The sequence below is a fragment of the Panthera tigris genome, chromosome B1, assembly GCF_018350195.1.
Source record: "Panthera tigris isolate Pti1 chromosome B1, P.tigris_Pti1_mat1.1, whole genome shotgun sequence".
In the NCBI taxonomy this organism is placed as follows: Eukaryota; Metazoa; Chordata; class Mammalia; order Carnivora; family Felidae; genus Panthera; species Panthera tigris.
The window spans coordinates 153,900,601-153,919,740 of NC_056663.1; the positions used below are offsets into that span (position 1 = coordinate 153,900,601).

At 36.1% G+C, this 19,140-nt stretch overlaps 1 long non-coding RNA gene across 1 annotated transcript in view; it reads right to left on the bottom strand.

Annotated features, from left to right (window-relative positions):
- Window positions 1–12,910, bottom strand: part of LOC122238031 — a 72,425-nt gene extending 59,515 nt beyond the window's left edge. The window contains exon 1 of the long non-coding RNA XR_006216993.1: window positions 12,727–12,910. This is a non-coding gene — a long non-coding RNA (uncharacterized LOC122238031). The remainder of the gene's footprint in view (window positions 1–12,726) is intronic.
- Between the last annotated feature and the right edge of the window lie 6,230 nt (window positions 12,911–19,140).

A 19,140-nucleotide genomic window follows, 5' to 3' on the forward strand; every position in this document is an offset into this window, starting at 1 on the left:
AAAGCATTACATTGAGCCTGTTATGCACCAAACTGGTAGTGCTTAGCTGGAGGCAATATTATGTAGGACTCTGAGCTGGGATTTGGGTGTCAGACAGCATAGGCTCTTTTTCTCGTTCTGTCACTCCAATGTTTTATAACCCTGGCAAACCCAATTAATCTTTCTTAGCCTTCATTTCTCCATATTGACAAATGGAGCTAATAACTACAGTACTGAAGTACACCTACGCCTGCAAGTCAATTTCCGCTGCTTCAGACGCTGCACTGATGAACCTTGTATATTGACCTACAATAACTCCCCACAAGTCATCAATGGATTAAAATCGCCATGGAACTCTTAGCTATTGATAGTCTTCTTAGGATGACAAAGTAAAGACCTGCTCAGAGTGATGACTTTGAAAGTTTTACAGTAAGTTAAAAGTTATGTACTTGCTAATTCTGCTAAGGAGAGAGGACGCACGATTTGACCCCCCCCCTCCAAAATGCACATGATGGCCCACATTAGGTACACAAGTTCAAATTGTTCATGAAAGTGGGCATGAACAGTCGATAGTATTTCCCTCTATGTTCAGACAAAAGTATGTGAATGATATTGACTGGAATGTTTTGTCCCATGGTACTGATGGAACTTAATATAAAATTTCCAGGTATTCATGTCCCCAGTGAAAGCTATTTCTTATGAAAAAAAGCTACAGGTAGAACATATGACTTGATTTTGCAATACGTATCTAAGGATCAACAATTTTTCTAATTAATTATAATAATTTGAATTAAGAAAAGGCTGAAGATAAATATATATTTCATTGTTATTATATCCTGAAAACTAAAAAGGTCAAATTGTTTATATTAGCATAGTGAGACTTATTCTAGCAAAACATTAACAGTCATAAAAGTAACTACTCTGCTCTATGCCTCTCAGATGCCCATCAGCCTTCTTTCTGTTCTGCAACCACTCCAGACATGTTCCCACGTCCTAATCTTTGCACTTGCCATTCCTTTGGGTGGTATGCTCTTCCTGTAGATGTTCAGGTGGTTGAATCTTTTTTATTATTCAATTCGCAGCACCTCTGTCATCTTTTCAAAGTTCTTTGCTGACCACCCTCTCCAAAGTGCCTGCCCCAGTCGCATTCTATCACATGACAGTGTTTATATCCTTCAGAGCACTTACTGATCTCAGAAGTTACCTTTCTTAAATCACTAGATACATATTTATATCTGTCTCCAATACAGTCTAGCCAGGATAGGAGACATCCTCAAGATTAATATGAAGGGATTAGAGTGGGAAGATTCTAGACTTAATTGCTGGTGGCCCTTTTTAGAGACCGGGTACTGAGGGCCCATTTATCTTCAGCTTTAAGCCTTATATTCAATTTGAGGCCAATAGAGACATTCCAGAGAGCTTACATTGACATTGTTCTTTAACAAGAAACTAACCTATGGTCATGAATAGGTGAACTTAGAGGTAGGGTAGAGGGTATAGTTTTCACACTTTACCTTTGGCTGAGAAAAACATATCTCATTCCAATTACAATGTTAAATACTGTTTACGGAGGTTTTGTTGTTGTTGTTTTTTTCTGAACTAGTGGCAGAGATTCAAATTTCAGATAAACCAAAGTCAAAGAGAAATTAATAATTGTGTTACTATCCTGTTAATAGTTCATTTATCAGGGCACCTGGGTGACTCAGTAGGCTGAGGGTCTGACTTCAGCTTAGGTTACGATCTCACAGCTCATGAGTTCGAGCTCCGCTTCGGGCTCTGCACTGACAGCTCGGAGCCTGGAGCCTCCTTCAGATTCTGTGTCTCCCTCTCTTTCTGCCTCTCCTGCACTCGTGCCATGTCTCTCTCTGTGTCTCAAAAATAAATAAACGTTAAAAAAATTTTTAATAGTTCATTTATCTAACTTTAATTCAAAACCGTAAATGGTCATGAATAGATTTTGTAGAGATATAACAAATTTCAAAACCTCTGTCAATTCTTTGTGTTATAATTGAACAAATGTTTAATAGAATTACTCTTTTCACTCAGTAATTAGTAGAATTATTTATATCTTCCATGTCTTCCCCAATACAGTTAGATCCATTGGCTTAATGTTTTGTTCATTTTCTTTAAACAAACAGAAACCCAAGTCTCTGGAAATCAGCAAGTAGAAGGCTTCAAGGAACCCAAGGAGCATTCTCTTTCTGTCTCATATATCTGATTCTTTCTGATTATCTGTTTAAATAATTTTTCTCAGCATACATATTCTCTTTGCTACTCAAGCCACATAAAAATGACCACCAACTGCCCCTTAAATCCAGTCACATGGAGACAGACCAAATTGCAGACCAAATTTTAACCTTTATTTTTCTCTATTTCTCCAGCCCAACTCCAAACTCCTCCCACTATCCAACCTCCACGAAAAGTTTTTAATTGCCTCTGCACTGTCCATTGCCCATCCCTGGACCGAACAAAGGGCTATCAAGAGTTTCAATAACAGGGCACTTGGGTGGCTCAGTTGGTTGGGTGTCCGACATCAGCTCAGGTCATGATCTCACAGTTCAGTTCATGATCTCATGGTTTGTGAGTCTGAGTCCCGCATGGAGCCTTCTTCAGATCCTCTGTCTCCCTCTCTCTCTGCCCCTCCCCCCCGCTCTCAAAATAAACATTTTATTTTATTTTTTTAAAAAAGAGTAATGGATTCTCTTTTACAGTTAAGGGAATTCTTTGGACAGTAGTGAAATTCCCAAAGATCTATTGGGTCAAGGTCATGAATCTGGCATGCCTTCCTAAGGTATCTGGACTTTTAACAGTTGGTAATTCATTGCCATTTAAGGTTTCTATCTAAAATTTGGCAGTGTCATATCTGTTCTGTAACAACAGTAACAAAAATTAATGGAAATGGAGAAAATAGTTTAGAACTAGACAGTTTCTAGAGATAGACATAAGAGTCAGGAAGCTATTTTCATAGTTTAGAACACACACAGAGTTTCTAATTTAAAGCAATGTCAGTGAGGTTGTGATCAGAGAAGACAGATTTGAGAGATATTTCAGGAAGAATCTTGACAAGTCTCAATGAATGATTATGAAAATTAAGGGACAGGTAAATGCTAAGGATGACTCTCTGGTCTCAATTTTGACTGGTAAGTTAGATGGTATTTCCATGCATTGGAAACACAGAGAGTATTCCATGCTGTACAGACAGTCAGAAGAGCAGATCTGGATTGTGGACAGGATGAGAACAGTGAGTTCAGGGAAGAAGAGAGAGGGAATAATAGATAAAAATCAATATAAAACTAGGCAGGCATGCTCTGGCTGTAAAACCCAAGATTCTCCACAAAGAAGTATGAATCTCTTTTTTTTATTATTATATGAAATTTATTGTCAAATTGGTTTCCATACAACACCCAGTGCTCATCCCAAAAGATGCCCTCCTCAATACCCATCACCCACCCTCCTCTCCCTCCCACCCCCCATCAGCCCTCAGTCTGTTCTCAGTTTTTAGGAGAATCTAACTCTTTATACATTGACTAATCAGGAGAGTTTGATTATAGATTTTCCTGAGAATGTGGCCCAAGGATATGTGCCATCATACTGGTAAGCATTTTTCAAAAATCTCTTTAGACCCTCATGCTCTCAAATTTTATTTTCAAAATACTAAGAATCTCCCTTTCCTTCTATTTTGTGTCAGCACAACCACAATGTCACACTGTTCACCTTTCACTACATTTCCTCCAAGTCTTGACACATTTCCAACCATGACTAGTCCCTTGGAAAGCATCGTCCATCATCCATTAACTGCAATTCTTGACATGAGCATTTTGCCTAGAATCCAAGTAAATAAATTCTTATAACATGTCAAAATTTGACAGCTATCAATATACATAAATACTAAAAGAAGTGATAAAACTAATTAAAAATAACAGAGAAAACTTTACTGAATCAAGCTGGGTCCCATGTGAAAGGAGAAAATAAAGGGCCCTAAAAACCAGAAGACAAGAATCGTTGGCAATTATCAAATAAGCAAAATAGAGAAATTACTTTCAAAGACTAGAGCTATATTAAATTAAATTTGAAGAATCAATACAGCAATGTTAATATATAATATTGATAAGCTTATCTCATTCATAGATAAAAGTGAATATTAAGTCACATTCACCTCATTGCTAACTTTCAGTAGTTTTAATTTTTTTTTATTTTTTTTTATTTAAAAAAAAAATTTTTTTTTAATGTTTATTTATTTTTAAGACAGAGAGAGACAGAGCACGAATGGGGGAGGGTCAGAGAGAGGGAAACACAGAATCTGAAACAGGCTCCAGGCTCTGAGCTGTCAGCAGAGAGCCCGACGCGGGGCTCGAACTCACGGACCGCGAGATCATGACCTGAGCCGAAGTCGGCCGCTTAACCGACTGAGCCACCCAGGCGCCCCTCAGTAGTTTTAATTTTAAAAAATGTCCAGATAACCTTGTATTTGTCAAAAATACCTTCACACTTGGGAATGTGAACAAACACCATATTCACAATTACTCATATAAACTCAATGGAATCTATGTATTCTTTGAAAAGTAGACTATCTCAGAGAATCTGTTAGGAAAAAAGTCATGTAATTATAAACCTTAGCATGTTATCAAATTAAACAGACTCCCAGTTATAAATGTGTACCCAGAAAGCATCTTGACAAGTTTCTATAAATCCAAACAAACTTATTTGCCAAGCCAAAATTGAGCCTACATTCTTGAACCTGTGTTGTTGCTCTCTCTCCATCCCTCCCTCTCTTCCCCAACTTCACACACACACACACACACACACACACACACACACACACACACACATTATTCATCTTTAAAGATGTTTTATATCTCACCATTAACCTAAGAAAGAGTATATTTGTTTATATTTTTTAAATGTAGAAATACCACAGGATCCAATCAGCACAATTCAGACTGTGAGAAACTCTGTAACACAAACTATGTTTTCTTCAACAAAAATTGTAAGAAAAATAATAGTGAGATGGAGGTAGAAGCTATAGCTATAGTATGAGACTTAAGATACATGACCACCAATTGCCATGCATGGAATTTATTTGGATCCTGACTTAAAGAATAAAATTTTTAGAAAGAATTAGATAGAAGAATGAGAATTTAAACAAATCTTTGTATGTTTCATCATATTAAGGGATTCTAGTTAGTGTTTTATATAATAATAGAGGTTACATTTTTAAATGAGTTATCTCTTAGAGATATATTGAAATTACATATAAATGATATAATATGATATATAGTGTGTTCTCTCCAAAATAATCCAGGAGAAAGGAATAGGAATAGGATGAGAGTATGCTTGAACCCAACTGGACATGAGGTTGGTAACTATAGAAATGATGAGTATATGACATTATATTATATAATTTTCTCTTCTTTTGAATACGTTTAATTTTTTTCAGAATATTGAAATGCTAAAACAAACAAACAAACAAACAAACAAACAAACAAACATTTGTCTGGGTCTAACCAGAACAAAAATCAAAAGAGAACATAGAGTAGAAGCTCTAAGGAAGTTAATGGCCAAGGGGAAAACATCAGCAAACCTGTGTCCTTCCCTACAAACTGCTTGGCCAAAGTCAAGTTTTGTTATCTTTTGCATATTCTGTCTGAAAGAAGTGATACATCTAATGAAGCTAATAAATTGAGTAGAAATAAAGAAAGGAAGTATAAAGGTATTTTAAGATCATGACCTATACCTTTGTCCAGAGGAACTGAACATTGAAATAGAAATTCTAACAAAATTACAAAGGAATAAGAGCAGAGATCAAATCTGTAATAATTATTTTCCCATAACTCTATCTGAAAAGAAGAACTGAGGAGGGGACATCACATACAAGAGAAAGATCAACAGTTGTTCTGGTTTGTATTTACTCATTCGGTAGTAATGAAACTAAACAAACTAAACTACCACAAAACTGGAGTGGCCATAAAGAGATGTAGAAGGAACACTGACAAATGTCCCAATTTTTTTTAATCCATCTTAGTACGTGGTCAATAAAAGACAACCTCTAAAGTCTATGAGTCAACAAAAAACATGTTTAAGCATATTATATATCACTTACTATCAAGATATACTACTATTGAAAATTCTGTCCTTGGGGCACCTGTGGCTCAGTTGGTTAGGTGTCCAACTCTTGATTTCAGCTCAGGTCATGATCTCACGGCTCAGCTCGTGAGTTCAAGCCCTGCGTTCAGCTTTGTGCTGACAGTGCAGAGCCTGTTTGAAATTCTCTCTTTCTCCCTCTCTCTGCTCCTCCCCCTTCAAAATATATACATAAACATTAAATAAAACCATGTTATATAAGTTTATAAAGTTAACTTCAATGAATACCAAAATAAAAGTGTAAACTTCCCAAAATAGCAGAAATAGAAAAAAAAAAACAAAAAAATTGAAACTAAATAGCAAATCTATAAACAAAATACAGAAAATATAAATGATATCTGACACATAATACATATACAACATACTACTATGATAGAAGTTTTCTTTTCAACGTTTTATAAAAACTGATCATATGGGGGGTGCCTGGGTGGCTCATTCAGTTGAGCTGCTGACTTGATTTTGAGTCAGGTCATGGTCCTAGGGTGGTGGGATCAAGCCCCGTGTCACACTCCATGCTGAGCATGGAGAAACCTTACGATTCTCTCTCCCTCTGCCCCTCTCCCCTGCTTATGCTCTCACACTCTCTCTCTCTAAAATTAAAAAAAAAAACTGATCATGTAAAATCCTCAATAACTACAGATTCTATTAGCTCACTATGTAATCATTCTGAAAAGTTTTCGAAGTTAGAAAAAAAATACTTTATCACTTGGAAATTTTAAGACTTTATCTTAAACACTCTTAGGTTAGAATACAGTTAACAACCTATTGGGTGTCTGAGTGGCTCAGTCAGGTAAGTGTCTGACTTCAGCTTGAGTCATGATCTTGTGGTTTGTAAGTTGGAGCCGTGCATCGGAGCCTGGAGGCTGCTTCTGTCTCCCTATCTCTCTGCTCCTCCCTTGTTCACACTCTGTCTCTCTCTCTCTCTCTCTCTCTCTCTCTCAAAACAAATAAATAAACGGGGCACCTGGGTGGCTCAGTCGGTTAAATGTCCGACTTTGGCTCAGGTCATGATCTCACAGTTTGTGAGTTCGAGCCCCATGTTGGACTCTGTGCTGTCAGTTCAGAGCGTGAAGCCTGCTTTGGATTCTGTGTCTCATTCTCTCTCCACCCCTCCCCTGCTCACGCTCTGTCTCTCTCTGTTTCTCAAAAAATGAATAAACGTTAAAACATTTTTGAAAAATAAATAAATAAATAAATAAATAAACATCAAAACATTTTTTAAAAAGAAAACACTTAAGAACCTAAATGTCTGGTTATTTAGAAAATAATTGTAGAAGCAATTAAAATTATTTAAGAATATTCTATTTCTCCTTTGTTGGTGGGCACATTGTACACACACTTCCCATTCCACACTTTGATATTTCCACATTGATAAGCATTTGTACAATTTCACTGATTAAGTGTCCTTCCATTCTTCACTATGTATCACATCACTGCTGTCATAAATAAAATTCAGTAAATGCATGTTTCTGTTTCCAAGCCCTGTGTTCTATTCTATTCCTTTTTTTAAATTTATTTTTGAGACGGGGGCGGGGGGGCAGAGAGGGAAGGAGACAGAATCTGAAGCAGGCTCCAGGCTCTGAGCTGTCAGCACAGAGTCTGACGTGGGGCTTGAAGCCATGAACCATGAGATCATGACCTGAGCTGAAGTTGGACGCTTAACCGACTGAGCCACCCAGGCACCCCTATTCTACACTTTATGGGGGTATCTGTTTTAATGACTATAGGTTTATAGTAAGTCCTGATATCTAAAAGGACTAGTCTTTTATTCTTAATTTCATTCTTCAAAAACATCTTTGTTATTCTTGGTCCTTTACACTTCCATGTTAATAGGGACATAAAGATTTTATTTTGTGTATTGTTATATTTAGAATATATAGGTGGTATTGTGATGGAAAGCTTATTATGTTACTTTTGCTTTTTTTCCCCACAAATAACTATGTTTCTAAGAGTTATCAAGTTCTTTGTGTACATCTAGTCATAGTGTCCAGCTGCCCCAGGATATGTTGGAGAACACAACCACATTACACGTATCCATTTTCCCAGTGATAGTTCAATTGCCTCTAACGCTTTGCTACTACAAATCACCATCAATGTCTCCTTACACCCTGTGTAGAATTTCTCTGGGACATACCCCTAGGAGCTGGGTTTCTGGGATGTCAGGTAGGCATACTTCACCAAGTGATATAAAATGTCTTGACAATGAAGTTGAGCCCACCGACACTTTCAACATTAGTATACAAGATTCCTTTCTACCTACATATCTTCCAGCACTTGGAATTATAAAACTGTGTATCATTGTTTCTCATCCGATGAGTAAAAAGTAGTATCACATTTTGATTTTAATTTCTGGGATTACAAAGAAGTTTGAGCATCTCTTCATATAACTATTAGCCATCTAGTTTCCCCTCGTTTGTATTTTATAACTTGGCCTTTATTGAGGCTTTGCTATCTTTTTCTGTAACACAGGATTCTCACAAAGAATGAAATTATATTGATACCTTTTTATCAATAATATTGAATCTTGGAACATAATACCACACAAGGACTATTATTTTGATCTTTGAATTCAATCCAAACAACCCCCAAAATTGAGACATTCAGATATTCAAGAAAAGGAACTCAAAAATGGGGAAAAATGAATCTTAAAGCACAAATTCTTAAACTAGAAAGCAGAAGAACAAGCAAACTAAGTAAAAAACAAAACACATTAATAAAGCCAAATTGGCTCTCATCACAATTGCGTATAAAATAAGCATTTTTAATTTTTATCATGAGAAAAAAAGAAGATAAAAAGTATCATTAGGCATCTATGAGACACAACTATAACTATGATAGAAATCTAAAATGTATAAATAACTATTATATATAATTTTACCATCCACGCATTTGAAGATAAAAATGAAATTATCGAATTCAATATTCATAAAGTCAAATGATTATTTTTCATTAAAAATATGAGGAGGGCAAATATTACTAGAGACTTTCTAGTAAATTCAGAAACAAAATAATGAAGTTCTAATCAATATAATAACCAATAAAAAATAATGAGTGTGAATATTTAAAAGAAAATGAAAATTATCATTTGTGCAGATAACATAATTTTATACCTAGGCAATAAAAATATAAACTCAGGCACTAATAGATTTACTAATCATCAGGATTGTCATAAACTACTCAGAAGTGAAAATCAGTAGTTTTTTCTATAAATAATTACAACCAGATATAAAGAAAATAAACTGTTGGCTTGGAAGTTATCACTCCATTGTAACAGCAAGTAAAAAGTTGAGAAGGCTAAAAGGTCAGCAAGTCTTCTAGGATCCTAGAAAGGAGTGTACACATAGGGCACTCTGCTGCCCTCAGGACTAGAGAGACAGGCACCTACAGGAAATGGCAGCTGCTTGGAGCAGGGACTCAAAGTGCAGGAAGAAGTACCAGGATAGAAAAACCTGAACGGTAACTGACCAACTGCCAGACCTCAGTACATCTCTGACCATTAAAACTCCAATGGGACTTAATCATAGGGGATCCCATAATACTGTGAGATTTGCCACCAGGAGCATGACTGGGTTTCCACAGCACGTCACAGAGGGAAATTCCCTTTCGCCTATAGCAAGGGAAGGTGGGGTGGGGGACAGCCATTTTGAATTATACCACAACATGGGGTTCTTCTTAACCAGGCCTGTCCTCAGGTGAAACTAGGGAACCACAGCCTAACCTGCTCAGTTATTTATTATCGGAGCCTAACTGACCCGGGGAAAGAATTCCTAACTCTGGCTCTAGCCTCCCATGTGAGAGAAGGGAAATACCCAACTCTAGCCCATTCTAGCCATCTGTCCCACTTAACAGGGGTTGGGGCAGGGAGTGAGAAACTCTCGTGAAGCACATAGTCCAGAGGCACAAGCTAGAACACTTCCCCTCCCCCACATCCCTCACTACCACATTAATAAAGGCCTATTTACACCAGTTCCTTTTACCAGTACATCAGGTCCAGGTATCAAGAAAAAGTGACAAAGCATCCCAAAAGGTAAAGGTCAGTTTGAAGAACCTGAACAAGCATCAGAACCAGACATGGCAGAGATGTTGGACTTCTCAAACCAGGAATTTAAAACAACTCTTGTGTTAAGGACTCTAACGGATATAGTAGATGGCACACAAAAATAGATGGGCAATGCAGTAGAGAGATGGAAATCCTAATCTGAAAAGAACCAAAAAGAAATGCTAGGGATGAAAAACAATGTAACAGAAATGAAGGATACCTTTGATGGGCTTATGAGTATACTGGACATAGTTGAGGAATGAATCTCTGAGCTCGACGATGTATCAATAGAAACTTTAAAAACTGAAAAGCAAACAAGTAGTGAAAAAAATAGATAAAAAAATATTGCAATATATTCATGTATCAAATCAACATGTTGTATACCTTGAATTTGCAATGTTTTACGTGATTATATCTAAATAAAAGGCAAACTTTAAAATTTTTCCTTTTTAAGTGTTTATTTTTAAGAGAGAGAGAGAGAAAGAGAAAGAGCATGAGCATGGGAGGGGCAGAGAGAAAGGGAGACACAGAATCCAAAGCAGGCTGTAGGCTCTGAGCTGTCAGCACAGAGCCCGATGTGGGGCTCGAACTCACAAACAGCAAGATCATGACCTGAGCCGAAGTTAGACACTTAACCAATTGAGCCACCCAGGCGCCCCAAGAGGCAAAAATTTTAAATGTAAAATTCTAAGAATAAAACTAGTAAGAAATTTACGAAACTTGAACAAAATTTTTTTAAAAACTATGAAACGTACTGAAGGATACACTTACACTCAGTCTCTTAAATGATGAAAAGAGTCAACAGCATGAACATAATAATTCTTACCAAATTCATGTACAAGCGACCCGAAATGTCAAACAAAATTCCAACTTTTGAAAAAATATGTTTATTCTGAGAGAGAGGCAGAGAGAATCCCAAGCAGGCTCTGCACTGTCGGTAAGGAGACTGATGTGGGGCCGAACTCACAAACCATGAGATCATTACCTGAACCAAAGTCAGACCCTTAACCAACTGAGCTACCCAGGCACCCCCAAAATTCCAACTTTTTAATGGAATTTGAAAAGCTAATTCTAATGAATGGAAGATATTTGTACAAAAGAAAAGCCACCTTTTTTGAGGGGAAAAAAAGAAATAATGTATGATTACATGCTCTAGTAAAAGCTTCTAGAAATATAGAGTTAAATGAGGTGTTAAGAACAGAGATAGGTAAAGTGCAGCAATAGAACAGAAGAGACATTCCAGAAACACTTTCATGTTATACATAAATAAGAAGTCAGTGCACTTACTTTTTAACTTGTGAGATCAGTAGGGAATATAGAGTTTAACAAATAGGTTAGAATAATATTCAGCCTTAAAAAAGAATGACATTTTGCCATTTGCAAGGACATAGATGGAGCTAGAGAGTATTATTATGCTAAGCAAAGCAAGCCAGGCAGAGAAAGACAAATGATTTCACTCATTTGTGGTATTTAAGAAACAAAACAAATGAGCAAAGGGAAAAAAAAAAAAGAGAGGCAAAACAAGAAACAGACTCTTAACTATGGAGAATAAACTGATGGTTACCAGAGGGGAAGGAGGTCAGGGGATGGGTTAAGGAGGACACCTGTGATGAGCACCAGGTGTTGTATGAAAGTGTTGAATTACTATATTGCACAGCTGAAACTATTATTACACTGTGAGTTAATGAACTATAAACAAAAATTTGAAACATTAAAAAATAAATAAAAGAAAAACTTAAATGAAAAAAATTAAGGAAATACAGTGATAAAAAACCAAATAGGTTAGAAATCATTGAGAGGTTTTTTTTAAGTGAAATACTTCACACTACATTTAACAAAAAATTTAGTATCTTAAAGAACAAATTTATGAAAGATATGGATAGCTTATTTTTAATTATTTGGAGGTAACAAATTCTAACAAAACTCAGAGGCCATAAAGAAAAAGACTGACCTGTTGAATTACATAAAAATGTAAAACTTCTAAAATACAAAAGAAATTATTAAAAAGTTAAAAGTCCAATGTCAGAAGAAAATTATTTTTAATTTAGATAATACACAATAGATTAATATCCTTAATATGTAAATTACTTCTAAAACCAAAAGGAAAATATAAATTACTCATTAAAAAAAATGGATTAAGTTTATTTAAGATATTTCAGAGAAAAGCATATAAGCAGCCACTAAACAAATGAAAATTTGCTCAGACACAATTTTTTTTTTAAGTAGGCTTCACGCACAGCATAGAGCCCAACGGAGGGCTTGAACTCACGACCCTGTGATCAGACCTCAGCTGAGATCAAGAGTCTGACACTTAACTCATTGAGCCACCCAGACACCCCACACTGAATATTTTTAAAATAGATATCCATTTTTCCATTGCGCAAATAAGAATACGTATATTTTTTCAATATAAGTCAGCGGATGTATGTTGATTCCGAAACTTGGGAGCTTCCTGGGTGAAATCTGAAACTTGTCCGCGAACACGGAGGGCAAAGAGGGACCAAGAAGAGAGGCAGGCCACCCCAGATTGGTTGGTGGCAGTTTAAACAACAAGCGAATTTCCTTACCAGGTTTATCTTGGGTAGCTGCAAGACGAGTAGATCTCCGCCAGAATCTTAAAAGCTTCCATCAGGCCTCAACTGGGTTCAGGCATGAAGTCCAGGCGGTGCCAATAGCACCTTACTCTCTTAGGGCTATGTACTTGAAAATAGCTCTGGCTGGGGGAACCACGGAGGCAATGTATATCCCAAGGACAGTGGAGGAGGGGGCGAGGAGCCACGGAATGCCCGGACCTAGCTCTGAGGTCAACTAGGGGTCACATCCTCTTGAGGACCTCCTCTAACAACTTATTGAGTAAAAATGTGTAGAACCTTGATGAAAGGCAATTTTCCACTATCACCTCCAGAAATTTATTTGTTTAAATATTCCAATATTTTTACAAGCTACCACTTGTTTAAAGAAATAAATTAAACGCTATATAAATGCCCATCAAAACAGGCAAATGGTTATGTAAACTATGGTTTTCTATATTAAGAATACTATGTAGCAATTTAAAAGAATAGGAGATCTATTCTGAATACAAGAGTTTCTCTGCCTGTATTGGAATTTAAAATCAGGTGCAGAGGGTCACCTGGGTGACTCAGTCTGTTAAGTGTTCAACTTCGGCTCAATTCATGATCTCCCGGTCTGTGAGTTTGAGCCCCATGTTGGGCTCTGTGCTGACAGCTCAGAGCCTGGAGCCTGCTTTGGATTCTGTGTCTCCCTCTCTCTCTGCCCCTTCCCTGCTTGCATGCATGTGTGCTCTCTCCCTCTCTCTCTCTCTCTCTCTCTCTCTCTCTCTGTCTCTCTCAAAAATAAATGAACACTTTTTTTAAATCAGGATGCAGAAAAAACATTGACAATTATTAATTTTATCATTCATTTATAAATAGATAAATCATACACTGGAGGCACCTGGGTGGCTCAGTTGGTTAAGTGACTTCGGCGTAGTTCGTGATCTCGCAGTTCATGAGTTCGAGCCCTGCATCGGGCTCTGTGCTCACAGCTCAGAGCCTGGAGCCTGCTTCAGATTCTGTGTCTCTGGCTCTTTCTGCACCTCCCCAACTCATGCTCTGTCTCTCTCTTTCTCTCTGTCTCTCTCTCTCAAAAATAAATAAACATTTTTAAAAAATTGAAAAAAATCATACACTGTGTGTGTGAGAGAGAGTATGTGTATGTGTGTATACATGTTCTTTTATGGATACATCTATATAGGTATGTGTGAAATGATTCACAGCAAACTGACAACAGTTGTAGATAGAATAGGAAAGAAAGGTGTTTTGATTTTGTTCCTGTTTTGATTTTGGCATCTATACAGTTTAAATCCTTTATAATAAAATGTAGTTATGAATTATTTAAAAATTAAATGAAGTTTATTTTAATGTAAGTCAGTTAAAGCCATGATCTTGAACACATCTGAAGTCCAAAAACTTTAATTTTATTACATGTAAAATGAATGGGATTACCTAGATATTCTCAAAGTCTGAAAGGTCTAGAATGAAGTCCAGTTCCAGTACTCACAATAAAATGACTCTGAGATTCAGTTTCCACATGAGTAATAGGGTTAAAAGGAAGTAGCTAATTTTCAAGTCTCTGTGAAAAATCAAATTCCTACAAAAACTGCAAAAAGTAAAAATAAAAAAATAATGTATTATAATTATTATAATCTTGTAATGCCATGGATCTATCAGTAATATATCCTGTTGTCTAAAAATAATATAATTATATGTACTATTATATAATATATACTATATATACACTGTATAATATATACAATTATATTATATATATTTACATACACACACACACACACATATATATATAATTTTCCTTATTCTTACAATATCAACTTATTTCTATAATACACTCCTCTGTCGTTTGGTAACCCTAAGCCTTAAATGCAAAGAGTCTGTGTCTGTACTAGCAATATTTATAATATATATATATATATATATATATACACACACAGATATATGCTAGCAATATTTATAATATATATATATTAGCATGAAATTCAATTTCTAAAGAAACTTCATATACCTATAAATTATTCTATATTTATAAGTGAAATGTACATTTTAATTGAACTAAAGTACTGATTTCTCATTTCTGAGAGAAAAAATGGAAATAGCAACTTAATTTCTTGGAATAGTTTTTACACATCATGGAGGATTAAGTGGATGCCAATTGATTTCTCCTCACTTGATTGTCTCCATGTCAAGGTAAGTCTAGCCAGCCTCACCTCTAACTTTCTCATTCCCCTAAGCTTTAACAAACTGAATCTTCCTAATAGAACAATTATGGCCATATAACTAAATCAATCATCCTTCCTGAGGCATGGGCTTGCTTTTACTTGTCTGGATCAGAAAGGCTGAGGATAATGGACCATTAAGAACTGTACTTTCCTAGCCACAAAAAAAATCATGAGGCTTACTGGCAAAGAACGGGTTTTTAGATGAGAATAAAAATCTTAAGAGAGTCAATTTGTTTATAATTTGCTTGGAAGAGTGCCCTTTCCTTTAAAGTCCCACGCTGACAGAGTTGCTTATTTTTACTTCAGAACAATTATTTTAAATTAGGACCATACAGTTATGGAATTACTGACACTGGAAATCTTTTATAAGAAAAAACAAATCACCTCAGATTATAAACTTTAACATCAGATTAATAACCGAAAGCTATTTTGAAAGAAGGAAAATGTATCTCTGTACAAGTTAATGTTAAGTCATATCCAAAATCTGGAGAAAGAGTAAACATTTCAAGCAGAATTCTACTTGATTTTTTTTTAATTCCCCAAACTAAGCAGCGTATTTGAATTGATATTTTGCCAAACTCGAATTAAAAAAGAAAAAAATTCTCCACTCCCAGTTGAACTCAGCCATTTGCAATAAGAAAAATACGTATGTGAGCCTACAGTTCTAGAAAATGGCAAAGGTGAAAATGTTTCTCCTCTGTAAGCGGTTCATCTCTCAGGTCCCTTCTCCCTATGCAATAATATCAGCAATGAATTTAAGACAGCCATACTGCAGAGACCTGAAAAACACCCTCTGATTACTTATCAAGAGAAGAGTGTGTATGAAAACTGACACACTATTCTATAGAAGCACATAGGAGTTATGCCCTTTGTTCCCCAGACCAGCACCATGCCTCGGTCCACAGTGAAAGCCTGTTTGGGGACCACTTTCTCTTTGATCACTCTTTCTTTCTCTGCAGGCTACCACTCAGAAGCGGCAGCACAATGGCTAGAAGCACTTTCTCAGAGAGGCTATTTGTTTATCGGACAGGAGGGCTAATGACACCAATGGGAACTGTTGGTGGTAGATTTGCATCTACCCATGCGTATTAGCCTGGTAAAATCAGGCTTCTCTGTTTCATAAAAGGTCCCACACCTGACAAAGTGACCTGCATTTTGGCAGCCATTCCTTCAATTCAAAGACTCTACCAAAAAGCAAATGCCCTTGCATACCAGGCAACAACAACAACAACAACAACAACAACAACAACACATTCAAAGGTGCCATAAGGTGAGTTTTCATTTTTTTTCCTTTGTATATTAAAATTGATAGAGTTAAAGAGAATAAAGTATTGGATGAATTCTGTAGCAGTTTAGAAAGCTTCTGCCATTATTGGTAAAGGGGATGCATAGCCTTTTCAATAGCTCACAGTTTTTGTTTTCTTCTTTTTAATTAATAATGATTCCTTTCAAAAGTTTTGTTAATGAACTATTGTTATGTCTAATGGGCTATGTCTTATCAAAACTGCATTTCTAAGGCACAGCTTCATGGTCTCAAATTATTTTCAAAACTATTTCTTTACTTCCCCAATAAATTCTTTTTTTTATAATTTCATAAATATAAAGTGACACACAGATGGTAAATATAGGACCATAATTTTGTGGGTGAGAAAGCTAAATCCTATGTGCAAGTTAAGGATTTTAGAATCCCAGCTGTTGACTCAGCTGCCGCAGCAAAATCTCCCACATGGGTATTAGTGGTAGCTACCAGGTGCTGAGCTCACTCACCACTTCTGCTTCTAAGAATGACCTGAGGTGACCCCAGTTTGAAAACCAACTTGTTTGCAAAGTATCTGTTGCCTGAAGAACAGAAATCTATCACCCTGAGCCAACTACAAGGAAAAGTTACTTTTCCAAGGCACAGCAGGAAGCCATGTAACAATACCACTTAAGCTAAAATCCCTTAAGAATAAAAGGTCTATGTCTATTTTGTCTGATGCTCTGTACTCTGTCTAGATTACCAATGCCTTAAAAAAGACTGCTTGGAACTGGGAAGCTGGCAGTTATTAGTCATTTTCAGAACAAACCTAAGAATATTACACTGCTGGGAGTTTGGTTTGTTTCTGCATGTAGCTCCCTAGTTGACCCGAAGAAGCTGCAAGTTAAGGGTATGAGGGATCTTTACACCAATGTAAAAGGAGGAAGAGAGAAAAAAATTCAAAATTATAAATTATTTACACCATTTTTGTTTCTGAAAATTACTGCCCTTTGACTAATCATGTATATCTGTTTAAAAGAATTTTTTTTTAAGTATAGACAGAAAAAAAAAAAGTTTGGCCACACAATGGAATGAAAGAAGCAAATAACTACCATTCCCCTAGGAGTAGGAATTCTTCCTTCTAAATTTGGAGCATGGCTAGCCTGGCAGGGTCAGGATGTATTTTAACAGTGGAAAGGTCCTAAGTAATTAGATGAGCACTATAGACAATCTTATGTAATACACTGCCCTTTTTAATTGCTCACTTATTCGAGACATGCTGATGTGGCAAAGAAGTTTCTGGGTGTCTTTTTAAAGTAAAAATGAAAAGTTTATAAAACATGTTTTTTAAAGAAAAATGGAAGTAGGTCTTTTACAACTGAAAGAATTCACATTTGCCCATACAAGGCAAATCATGTAGGTCCCTCCAATTTTGTTCAATTACCTGCAAATTCCCTTCCTAATAATCTTGATTCTTTTAATTCATTAATTTACTAGATCTTATTGAGATCCTATAGTATAGGAGGTGTTCATCTAAGCACTGGATACAGGAAGAATAAGATCTATATGGTTTCCTGCCCTAATAGAATTTGTGGTTTTAGAAGAGGAGAGAGATACCAAATAGATAATTGGATTGATAAGTTAGGGAGTGAGTGAATGAATGAGTGAATGTCAATTTTGATACAACCATGAGGGCAGGTTTTAAAAAAGAAAAGAAAAGTAAATATAAGGCCATGGAAGGAATAGAGAGCCTATACCATCTGCAGGTGAAGAAGGCTTGCTGACTAAAGTGACATTTAATAAGGAACCAAATGACAGGTAGGGTATCCAACTGAAGAGATAAGGGAAGCACATTCTAGGAAACCAGTTCAAACAGTTGAGGCCAATGGAAGAAAAGTCATAATGTTTGCACAAGAGAGTCCTTGCCCTATCAGAGAAACTTACACATTTAAATTTGTAAATTTAGTGTAAAGATGGGACTTGCCCAGTTAAGATTTCTGTGGCTTAAACAGTTCTCAAAGGTCTTCAAACTCTCAAAATGTTTCATCAAATAATTCCTTAAGAAATCTGATTCTTGGGGCACCTAGGCGGCTCAGTTGATTAAGCATCCAACATCAGCTCAGGTCATGATCTCACAGTTCGTGAGTTTAAGTCCCACATCGGGTTCTGTGCTGACAGTTCAGAGCCTGGAGCCTGCTTCGGATTCTGTCTGTCTGTCTGTCTGTCTCTCTCTCTGACATCCCCCACCCCTCAAAAACTAAATAAACATTAAAAAAAAGAAATCTGATTCTCAATAAAAACAAAAATAAAAACAAACAAAATTAGCTTTTACTCAACAAATATGGTATTCTATAGAGAATTGTTTATATACATGGACTTTAATTCTGCATTCTACTTGGAAAATTTCAGTTCACATAAGTGAACTTAATAGACTTTGTTTTACAGGTCTGATGTTAAGAATCTTAAGTTGCTCTCAGCAAAACTGTAGAAAGAAAGAAACTGCACATAATATGCACATACATAATTTCAGGGCATAATTTTTAAGATAGGCATGATCAAATAAATAATAGAGAAGACATCTCTGTTTAGTTTTACACATGTTGGGAAATTATGAGCTATAAATATTTCTGTATTCTTAACAAAATTATATCCATTCAAATTTCCTCAGTAAATATGTATTACATACCTATTACCTGCTAGGTTGTGTGGTTGGTACTGGAATTGGAAAAATAAATAATAACCTGCACTAGCCTTCTATTAAGAGGTGATAGCCGAACCACCTGAAAACTCAGAAGCTTCTTTAACCAACTTCAAGTTTTCATAGGTATAATTAATATTATAATTTTTCTATGCGTGATTAATAGTGTGTTAAACGCTATTATAAAGAAAATCTCAGAGGGGGCACATGCGTGGCTCAGTTGGTTAAGCATCCAACACTTGAACTCAGCTCAG